This window comes from Vipera berus, assembly GCF_964194415.1.
Source record: "Vipera berus genome assembly, chromosome: Z".
NCBI classification, from domain to species: domain Eukaryota; kingdom Metazoa; phylum Chordata; class Lepidosauria; order Squamata; family Viperidae; genus Vipera; species Vipera berus.
In genome coordinates, this window is record NC_138205.1 from 23,825,092 (window position 1) to 23,835,823 (window position 10,732).

Consider the following 10,732-nt stretch of genomic DNA (forward strand, 5'->3'; position numbering starts at 1 on the left):
TGTAGCAATACACAGTCTAGATATTACGAACCCAAGTTCCGGGGTAGTCCAATCCATTGAAGCTTTTCTCTTAGTTAGATGAAAATAGTTCAACAGGCAAGGCATGTCAAAATTTCATTTTCAGGCTGTCCAGCTGCGGAGCTTGTCACTGGAGAGGGAATGATGATGGAACTTTCCATGGGCTCATGTTTTCATTCCTTAACTCTCACTGTAGTTGAGGTCAAGAAGGCTTGGCATGGTTGGGGCCACTCAGGACTGGTACTTATAGGTGATAGTTCTTTCACCTGAACCCACGCTCCAGGAACAATGGTCAAAGACAGGTGGTAGGGCAGGCTGGGCCTGTACTGGAATAGAAGACAAAACCTGCTCCAGATTATGCAAATACTGAGTAACAGTCTTCTCTTCTTCATTGACATTCTTGAATACCTTCGTGCAACTCTCCCATTTATAATTTCAAACAGGACAAGGCAAATTTTCCAGAGTTGAGGCCTGTATTGAAATGGCCTCACCACTAGATGTCACAACCTATCCAGCCATTGTGTACCATCCACAACATCAGCCAAAAACAAAACACATAACTCCTCCCCTTCTTCAACATTCATTTCCTTCCTATATCTGCCTTCAGCCTCCCATGTGCGTTCTCTTCTCTCAACTTTACCTACAGTAAGTAATTTTTTCCCTTTTACTATTAATCTTTCTTTCCAACTTCCAAAACTATCCATGTCTCTTCTCCTTCTTAGCCTGGTGCAGAACCCAGAAATACAGGGAGGGAAAGCCCACCCCCCCTCAGCCTCCCCTAACATTCTCTTCTCCTCATTCAACATCCACCACGTCTCTTTCTTATCAACTTTGCTATAACCGTCTATCCATGAACAATCAGGCTAAACCTTTATCTGCAATTCTATCCAGAATCAACATTCATAAAGACATTTAGTGCAGCTTCACAAAGGAAAAAAACCCGTAATGAGATATTCTGAGTTAACATACTGAATATATTATATGTGTGTATACAAAGACTGAAATTAGAGCATCAAACTTTTTGAAAACATTTACAAATCTAAGCAAAACTATTCAAAATCATTTTCTTAAGGTTCTTCGTTTTATAATACATTTAGCTTTCAGAGAAGGGAGAGCTTGTTGTCATTGGTTACGTTATCAGGTTAGGTCAGTTACATTATTTTCGTTTTGCACACACACAATCATTGGCAACCAGCCCAAAACTCTGAACAGAACTAAAGCTTCAGCAAAGAGGGGAGTTGGGGGAACAGGATGTTACAGATTCTGCATTTCTAAGCTTTTGAACACAAACTGCAGCAGAGAAATGAAATGATACAATTGCAACAAGAAGAAGCATACTAAACAAGTTGTCTTTGTTCTTTGTCCCTGAGTCCATACACAAAATAGTGTGGTATTAATCCATGTCTAAAGTAACATTTTTAATAACATTTTTATATATTTCCAATCAATTAAAGAGGAAAAAGGATGTAAAAAGTAACACAGATGCAGTAACACAGAAAGTCTTTATCTAAACCACTTAATAAACCAAATAGTTATTAAAAATTAGGAGAGTGAAAGAAGAGGAAAAAAGTAAGATTGTTATGCTGTTTGTCTTTCCTTAACTTATCTGTGCCTTTATTCCATAGGCCTGTGTTTCAAATGTTACCAATGCAAATTAGTGCAGGTTCGAGTCCCACCCGGCTCAAGGTTGACTCAGCCTTCCATCCTTCCGAGGTAGGTAAAATGAGGACCCAGATTGTTGGGGGTAATTAAGCTGACTTTGTAATAATGCCGCTGGGGGGGGGCGAAAGCCCTAATAAGCAGGCATATACATAGAATGAAGGCTATTGCTAAGCACATTGATTTGTGCTTTAGATTGTAAGCCGCCCTGAGTCTTCGGAGAAGGGCGGGATATAAATGGGATTAAAATTTTTTTTAGAAATTGGGTATGTTATTTTATTTCATATGAAATAGCAAACTTAGAATTTATGTGGGTGGCTGGATTCATTTAGGTGTGTTTGTATTTTCAAGAGTTTGAGGAGACTGAATCCAAAGGATTGCACAGCTCTAAATTTGTAACACTGTTTATTTTACAAAACTGAAAAATAATAAGAAATAGTTTTCCTTTTTTCTGAATATAGAAATAATAATTGTCGACAATTATCTATCTTTGATTTTTTTGATTATTTTTTTTGATTAACAGAATGAAACTTGGTGTTCTGCCAATTTTTACTGAGAGAAAAAAACTGTGGTTTCAAGTAAAGCACATGATGCTGATGGACCTTTAGCCAGGAAAAATGAAAATAACAAATTAAATATTAATTTGATTTTATAGCTTTCAATAAATGAAATCCTGTTATCTGTATTACAGGCATCACCACCATCACTTTTTACAAATGTAGAGGGGCTGGCTGAAAGGCTTTGGAGGAGTCTGGCCGGGGAAAGGGAATCTTGGATAGCTGTTGCCGGTTTTGGGTGCGGCAGGCGTGGATCGGGCAGAAGGAAAGAAAAAGAAGGAAAGAAAGGGGGTGGGGGAGGCTGTTGTTGCTGTTTGTCGGAGAGAGACCAGGTGAAGTCAAAGAGGGGTTGGAGGTTTTAAGCTGGTCCCTTTCTGTGAAGAAGGGGGGAGGGGGGGAAAGGGAGAGTGAGAGAGAGTGGGAAGGTGGAATTTTATTGCTTTCTTTTGCAAGGGGGATATCCCAAGTGGAGGCAAGGGAGAGAGTGAGGAGAGAGAAAGTTGCTGGGGTTGCTAAATTCAGATTTTAATAATAAAGGACAGTGGGGAGGGATTTGACACCGACGAGACGAGACCTGAGGTTGCAAGCAACAACAGAAGAGAAGGAGAGGCTGGTTGTTGCTGCTTTGGAGACTAGCAGCCATCCAAACTTTGACTATTGCTGCTTGTGCAAGTTTTAGACATTGTGGGGAGTTGCCCTGAGGGACGAGCTGTTACTGCAGAACATTGACCATCTTTGTTCATGTTCCTATTGTTGCCTGGAGCTGGGACTTTTCCCCCACCCCACTTGTTTCCAAACAGTCACTGGGAAATCATTGACTATTGCTGCTATGACTGCCTGGGGCTGTTAAACACACCACATATTGACATATTGACTATGGCAATCTTTGTTCCTGAAAGCCCCCTTTTGACAAAAAGAGTCTGCCACCTCCTCACTTCGCATGAGCTTCTGCTAGAAGAGACACTTTACTAACATCTAGGGAGCACAGCTGCAGAGCTCGATGGAGGGGAGTGGGGCTGGGAGGGCCTAGGCTTTGGCGGCCTCTGAGGGGGTAACGCCACACAAATAATCTACCTATCAGATCAGCTCTTTGGAATGTATCTCGCTTATCACCAGTAGATGGACCTCCAAAATTAAATAAAAATGCCTTAGATCTCATGAGACAGTTTAATTTTTTTGTAATCTTGACCATCTTGACCATTTTTAATTTTTTATATATTTTTTAGTTTTTTTTTATAATAAATGGATTGTAACCTTGGATGAAACTTCATTATTGTATGTGTGATTCTGCTTGAGAAATCTGATATCCCTGCACTGTCAATGATTTTGAGATAATACATTTCTACATAGACAAAAATCTACTGAACGCGCTAGGCACTGGGGAAAGCATAGGGGTGGAAAGAGACCAGCCTTTGAGTATTTTTTCTTAACTGTCCCAAAGGTGCTTTTTTCACAACACAATTGGACTTTCTTGTTTTTCTTTGAAGACGTGAAGATGTTAAGGAAAATAGTCTAGCCTTCCTGGACTGTGGAGTATACATTTAGGATGACAGAAGCCTTAACATTGAAATTTACAGAAAACTCCCACACACAGATCAATATTTACATTTTGATTCTCACCCACAGGAACACAAAATGGGTGTTATCAGAACCCTACACCACCGAGCTGAAGGCCTGCCTATCAGCAAAGATGGTGTCAAATCTACAAATGAGCATGGCTGCAGCTATTTTCCTTCTCTTTCTAGGTTGCCACGCAGAACGCTAGTGAAAATAATCTTTTGTCCCGTGGGAACTAAGGTCATTTGTTCCCGAGATTAGGGACTGGGCGTTGCATAAAACCCCCATCAAATAACCATATTGGGGAATATAATTGCTTGCATAGCTTTTATGGGTGAGCCATTTAACTTTGTATTGGAAAATTGTGTATCCAGACTTGGTTTCACTCTTGACCATGCCGATACTTTGTAATTAATAAAAATGTTCTTTGAGGAATTTGCAAGCTTCATAGTTCTGCTTTATTTGTCTCTGTCTGTTGGAACCATGACATTAAACCAAGTCTCATGAAACTTCGTTTTCTCAGAGTCCTGGACCCCAACCACCTACCCACTCACTTTTGGGAGAGCGGTAAAGACTTGACGAAGATTTGATATGGAGGAGAAGAGTGAAACCGCTGCTAGCTGCAATGAAACTCTGGCTGCCAGAGCACAAGCTGGCACTCCAGACATCGAGGAGGTATCACTGGCAGGGGCTTGGCCAAAGGCCAAGTTAATTCAACCTGGGAAACTGGTACTGCAGAAAGGAGCTACGATCCTGGCTGCCCTCTCTGAAGCCGAGGCTGCCCCTCAGCACAGGAGCACTCCTGTAACTGCTGGAGAGGAGCTCCTATTACTACCATCCCAGGGTTCTTCATCTGTGGATAGCAAGAAAGGAAAGGGGTGGATGGGATGGGGCGACTCTGGAGAGTGTAGGTTTCAGTCTTCAGTCCACAGCCCCTTGCTCAAACAGCTGAAGAACTTCAACAAGCTGGAGGTAAAAAGGATATGATACCTGTTACCCAGGAGGTGGGTGCCATGGGGGGGGGAAGCCAAGAACTACCCATCTCTTCCCCCCCCCACCAGAGTCCCAGCCTGACAGCGGGAGCCCATGGTACTTCACCCATCCCCCAGCCAGCTGTGATGTCAAGCCCTGTATCCCAGTCATGCCCGCTCCTGCAGCCTCAGGATGCCAGTCCCAGAACCCACCCAAGAGAAGTCCAGAGAGTGGTTTAGCCATGTCCCCAGGAGCAACAACCTGCCCAAGCCCAGCAGCAGGTGCAGGCAGCTCTGCTGAGGTTCAAGCCACCTCCAATCAAGCCCACCTTTGATGGGGACCCCAAGAAGCTAACCTTCCTAAACCATGTGCGGGCTCATTTAGATCACTACACTTATGCCTACCTGGATGGGGCTATGATGGTGAATGCTGTGGTGGCAAATTTAGAGGGGGAAGTGGCCAACTGGGTGACCAACCTCCATGATGAAGGGGCTCCTGAATTGAACAATATTAACCTATTCATGGAGCAACTGAGAAGTCATTTTTAAGATGAATCCCAAGCTCTGCTGGCCGAAAAGGAGATCCACTGCCTGAAGCAAAGAGGTCGCCCCACTAAGGAGTATGTTCATGAATTCAGGAGAGTTGCTGATCAGCTGGGGCAGTGGCCAGAATGGTCACAGGTCAACTACTTCAAGCAGGGGCTAGATCATGACTTACTTCAAGCCTGTATCATTCGGGGTTTCCCTAACCTATTGCGTGGGTGGTACAGCATGGCAGTGGTGCTGGACATCAAGTTGGACTGCTCAAGAAAGTCAAGCACCACCGAGCCCAAGCTGCCACGTGTCCAGGAGAAACGCCCGTTTGGCCAATGTTTCCAAGCCACTGTAGCTACCAGCATCTCCTAAGCACCAGCTAGGGCTCCTTTCAAGTGTTACTGGTGCAGTCAGATGGGCCACGATGCTGTGGAGTGCCCAGCTCCTAATCCTCAACCCAGGAGCATGCCAGTCACTGCTGCAAAGCTGTGAAAAGCTCCCAGAGGGGAAGAGAAAAGTAAAACTGGGCATGTCAGGACCCGAGCATTGAGGCGTCCCCTCCCATTGAGCTTGAGGCCAAAACATGATTTGAGCCATAGCAGATGCCGGCACCTTCCGACAGTGATGAAAAAGGCAAGGAGGACCCCATGGTGAGCCAGCCCATTCCCTCCTTTGCCATTCCCGCTAGGCTAATAGTGCTCAAAACAAGAGCCCGTATGAGCTTGAACATCCTAATAGACTCAGGGGGCACTCAATGCTTAATTAACCTACCCACCATAGTCAAACTGGACATCCGAGCCAAATTACTGCTCCTACCCATGAGGTTTGAACAAGCTGATGGTTCCCTCATTGGAGTATCCCTGCCGCACGCATAACAGAACCTGTGCATTTGGAAATGGGTCAGCATTGGGAAATAATCCATTTTGTGGTGGTTCTGAAGATGACTGAAGCAGTAATTTTGGGACTAGCATGGCTTGATAAATGGCATCACTACATCTGGTGGGAGAAGGGAATGCAGAAGTTAAGATTGGGGACAGGACTCCTCTCACCTGCCACTGATGATAAAATAAAGACACTGTCCATCAGTGAGATTTAAGGGGAGCCCCATGAAACCCTAAAGACTGTAGCTGAAAAGCTGCTGGGGATTCAACTTGTCCCCACTGAGTACCGTGATTTAGTGGAAGCATTTAGTGAAAAGGAATGTGACATATTCCCCCCACACTGGGCTATGGACTGTGCTATTGAAATTTTTCCCAGTGCCAAGCTCCCTAAACTAAGGATGTACTTTATGATGCCCAGGGAGATGAAACAACTGAGAGAGTAGATTGATAAAAACTTAGCTTGTGGTTTCATTCAGCCAGCCAAATCATGCATGGCTGCTCCCATGCTTTTCAAGGAAAAGAAAGATGGATCTCTTAGATTATGCATGAATTTTAAAGGGTTAAATGTGGTCAGTATAGAAAATATATACCCCCTCTCCCTGACGAAGGATATGTTAGCCCACCTGGCTAAAGGAAAAGTTTTTACCAAGCTGGATATAAGAGAGGCTTATTACTGGATCTGGATTAAGGAGGGGGACAAGTGGAAAACTGCCTTTAATTGCCCTTTAGGGAGTTTCCAATTTAAAATGATGGCTTTTGGACTGCAGGGGACCCCAGCTGTGTTTATGCAATTGATAAATCAAGTGCGCCATGATCATTTATAGAAGGGGGTTTTGTTCTATCTTGATGACATCCTTATTTACACCAAAACCATGGAAGAACACATCAGTTTGGTCTGCGAGGTGCTAAAGAGATCGCTAAAAGCCAAACTGTGTGCAAAGTTGTCAAAGTGTGAATTTTACCAGACGCGCCTTGATTATCTGGGGTATCGGATTTCAAATGAGAGGATAGAGATGGACCCACTGAAGTAAAAGTGGTGCTACAATTGCAACCCCCATGCACCTGTAAGCAGCTTCAAAGCTGAGTTTTGCCAACTTTTACTGTCAATTTATTCCATCTTTCTCAAAGATAGCCATGCCAATCACCGATTTACTCAAAATGGTGGGGGGGACCCTGACCTTGTCAGCCATTGCAATGGTCGTTAAAGTGCCAGGCTGCATTCGAAAAACTAAACAGACTCTTTGCTGTTGAACCCATCCTTAAGCACCCTGACTCTGAACAAGAATTCATCATTCAAGCCAATGCAAGTGACGTAGCCGTGGGTGCCATTCTCTTAGAAAAAACCCACAGGGAAAATTACAACCCTGTGTTTAAACTTCCTGAAAATTAACTGACACTGAGAGGAGGTGGGCTATTTGGGAGAAAGAGGCTTTTGCAGTTTGTTGGGCATTGCTAACATGGTGTCATTTCTTGGAAGGGGGGAAATAACTATTGAGGTGTGGACTGATCACAAAAGCTGATAGTTTCAGAAATACATTTTAGCTTTAAAAAATCAGAAACAAACAGACCATATTAATATGAAGTAATTATTGATCTCAGAATTATCTCCCCAAAGTATTCATGTTTTTATGGCTCTATGGAAGAAAACATATTTGTCACCTGCAACAATAGCCTTAGCCTGTGTCATTAACTTCTCAAAGAACCTGCGCATACAGAATATTTTTTTCTTTTTGGGTCATCTGTGTTGAATTTGCAATAATGTCATGATGTGATATGTTCTTTGCTACATTGTACCATACATCAGGAATATTTCACATTGTGTTGGATACAGAAGCAAACTGACTGAGTCTCTATGCTGTCCTGTAGCAAATTGAATGATGTATCCACAGGTGATTCAAAAATCAAGATGCATCCACAACTGTGGAATTGAAGCCCCTTCCCTTTTTACATGCAAACATACTTGGATTAGATCCTGATTAAGCTAAACAAAGTTTATTTAGAAATAGAAGGACCTTAAATTAATCAGAGATTTTCTCTTTGATTTCAGTGAGATATATGAAGTACCAAGTGTTTAAACCTAAAGCCTATTGTTTAACTCATTCCTAATTTGAAGTAATTTGCCTATTTATGAAACATTTTCTTTGGCAACCAATTATTTCTTCTAAAAGGCAGAAAGAATGAAGGAATATTTGAAATACCAGTTTGAGACATTGCTATATTTTTAAACTCCCTTTTGGGGGGTTTTAAGCAGTTGTAATAGCAGAAAAAACTTATGTAACTATATAAATAAACCTGATTAAAAGCACTTCTTTGGGCCTATATATTTTGCCCTTTTATTACATATTTATTTACTTTATTAGTTGCTTCTTACAGTTTAATTCAGGCCTGATAATAATTATATACAATTTTGGACAAAATATGCAAATAAGTAATCCAGCACTGGAAGTCAAAATGGAGAAGACTTCCACAGCTATCATGTATTTACCCTTGGTGCTCAGGTAGCTGGGGACAAAACAGATCCATACAGTGCAAAACACCAGCAAGCTGAAAGTGATGAATTTGGCTTCATTGAAAGTGCTGGGCAAGCTTCTAGCAAGGAAAGCCACAAGGAAACTAATGAAAGCCAAAAATCCCAAGTAGCCCAAAACACAGTAAAACAGAACGGGAGATCCTTCATTACACTCCAGAACAGATTCCTCAATCAAAGAATGAATGTCCTGGTCTGGAAATGGGGGAGCAACACAGAGCCAGACAGAACAAAGCATTGCTTGAATTAGAGAACAGAAAATAACTATGGAATGGGCCAATCTTTTGCCCACCCATTTCCTTATTCTACTTCCTGGCTTGATGGCCAAGAAAGCTACAACCACTGTGATAGTTTTTGCCAGTATCAAAGAAACAGCCATGCAGAAGATGATTCCAAAAGATGTTTGTTGGAGGTAGCAGGTGACAGCATGTGGTTGGCCAATGAATAGGAGGGGGCAAAGGAAGCAGAGAAAGAGGCAGATGAGCAGAGAGTATGTGAGATCCCGGTTGTTTGTTTTGACAATGTGAGTATTTCTGTGCTTAATAAAGATTCCTAGCACAAAAACTGTGATCAGAGAAAAAAACAGAGACAAAGAAACTAAAATGATTCCCAAAGGTTCATGATGGGAAAGAAAATTTGGGATCTTTGGAAGACATAGATTTCTGCCTTTATTTGCGTATTGATCTTCTGGGCAACTGTAACAATCATCTGAATCTGAAAAATAGAATAGAAGCCATTGCTGTTTGTCAAATATATCACATGGAGACTGGCTAAATAGCTAGAATGGAAATGGAAAAGTGAACTTTTATCCTTCTGCCTTCATTCCTTTTTAAATGCTTCAAACTACTTGGATGTATCAAAATTACCACTAATTGTAATGAATTTAATCTCAGGCAAAACACTGTGCCTGGTGATAATTTCATTATTTCAATAAATTAATTCTTATTAAAGAAATACCCAAGCCTGCAAATTAGATGCCACTAGATATTCATGTACTTCTGTGGCCACATAACCTCTACACAAACACACAGACACAGACACAGAGACTCACACTCACCCATGTTTCTCTGCATGGTTTTGGCTTGGTTGGTTCAACCGGAAGCCCCAGGTTGGTTGGTTGGTTGAACATCTTCTGCTTCATTTATAATTTTTTTTATTAAAAAGTTTTATCATACATTTTATCTTTAACAAACCCCCCTACCCCTCCCCTATCCCTCCCTCCTTACCCCTCCCCCCCTCCCCCCCCGACTTCCCAGAGCTAAGTACAAGGTATAAAAAACAAAAAAAAGAATCATAAACAACCACATGCTAACAACCGTAAACTCTAAAATCTATCACTCTCTAGCTCATATAGAATAACTACAAACACTATTAATATAAAATCTTCATTTCAAAAAAAAGGATTTAGGCAATCTAGCATGACTTGGGACGCGCTTAGAAGCTCCAGCCTTGTCCATCTGTACATCCAAAACACCATTCCAATCCCCCATAAAAATAACAGATTTATAATCCAACTGGGTAAGCTTTGTATAAAGTAAACTAAAAAAGTCAGCTTGTTGTTGATTATGAGCATATAATCCAACTAAAAGCGTCTTTTTGCCTTCTAGCAGCAGCTCTATCATAACATATCTTCCATGCTTATCTGCTTCAATTAAGTCTGCTGTTAAAGCACTTTTAACATAAACAACCACTCCATTTTCCTTATTCATTACAGAAGCAACAAATCGCGTACCCAACCTTGAGTTCAGTAAATACTTTTGATCCACAACCCTAATATACATTTCTTGCAAGCATATAACATCTATCTTGAATTATTTTAAATATTGAAAAACTTTCTTCCTCTTCTGTGGTGAATTTAGTCCATTAACGTTCCAAGTTGAAAATTTAGTTGTCATGCATATCATCCCAAAGCTCTTGAAGCGCTGCTTTGATAGGACTATCTTTTTTAGGCCATGCTCCTCCCACTGCTTGGCTGTAAGTACGTTGTGGAAATTCCATAGACTTCTGCTGATCTTGTTCTTTTATTTT

At 41.7% G+C, this 10,732-nt stretch overlaps 1 long non-coding RNA gene across 1 annotated transcript; it reads left to right on the top strand.

Annotated features, from left to right (window-relative positions):
- Positions 1–600: 600 nt before the first annotated feature.
- LOC308677238 lies at positions 601–2,403 on the top strand. The gene is made up of 3 exons (XR_014028436.1): positions 601–663; positions 1,644–1,731; positions 2,201–2,403. It is a non-coding gene; the product is annotated as an uncharacterized lncRNA (long non-coding RNA).
- The last annotated feature ends 8,329 nt before the right edge of the window (positions 2,404–10,732 follow it).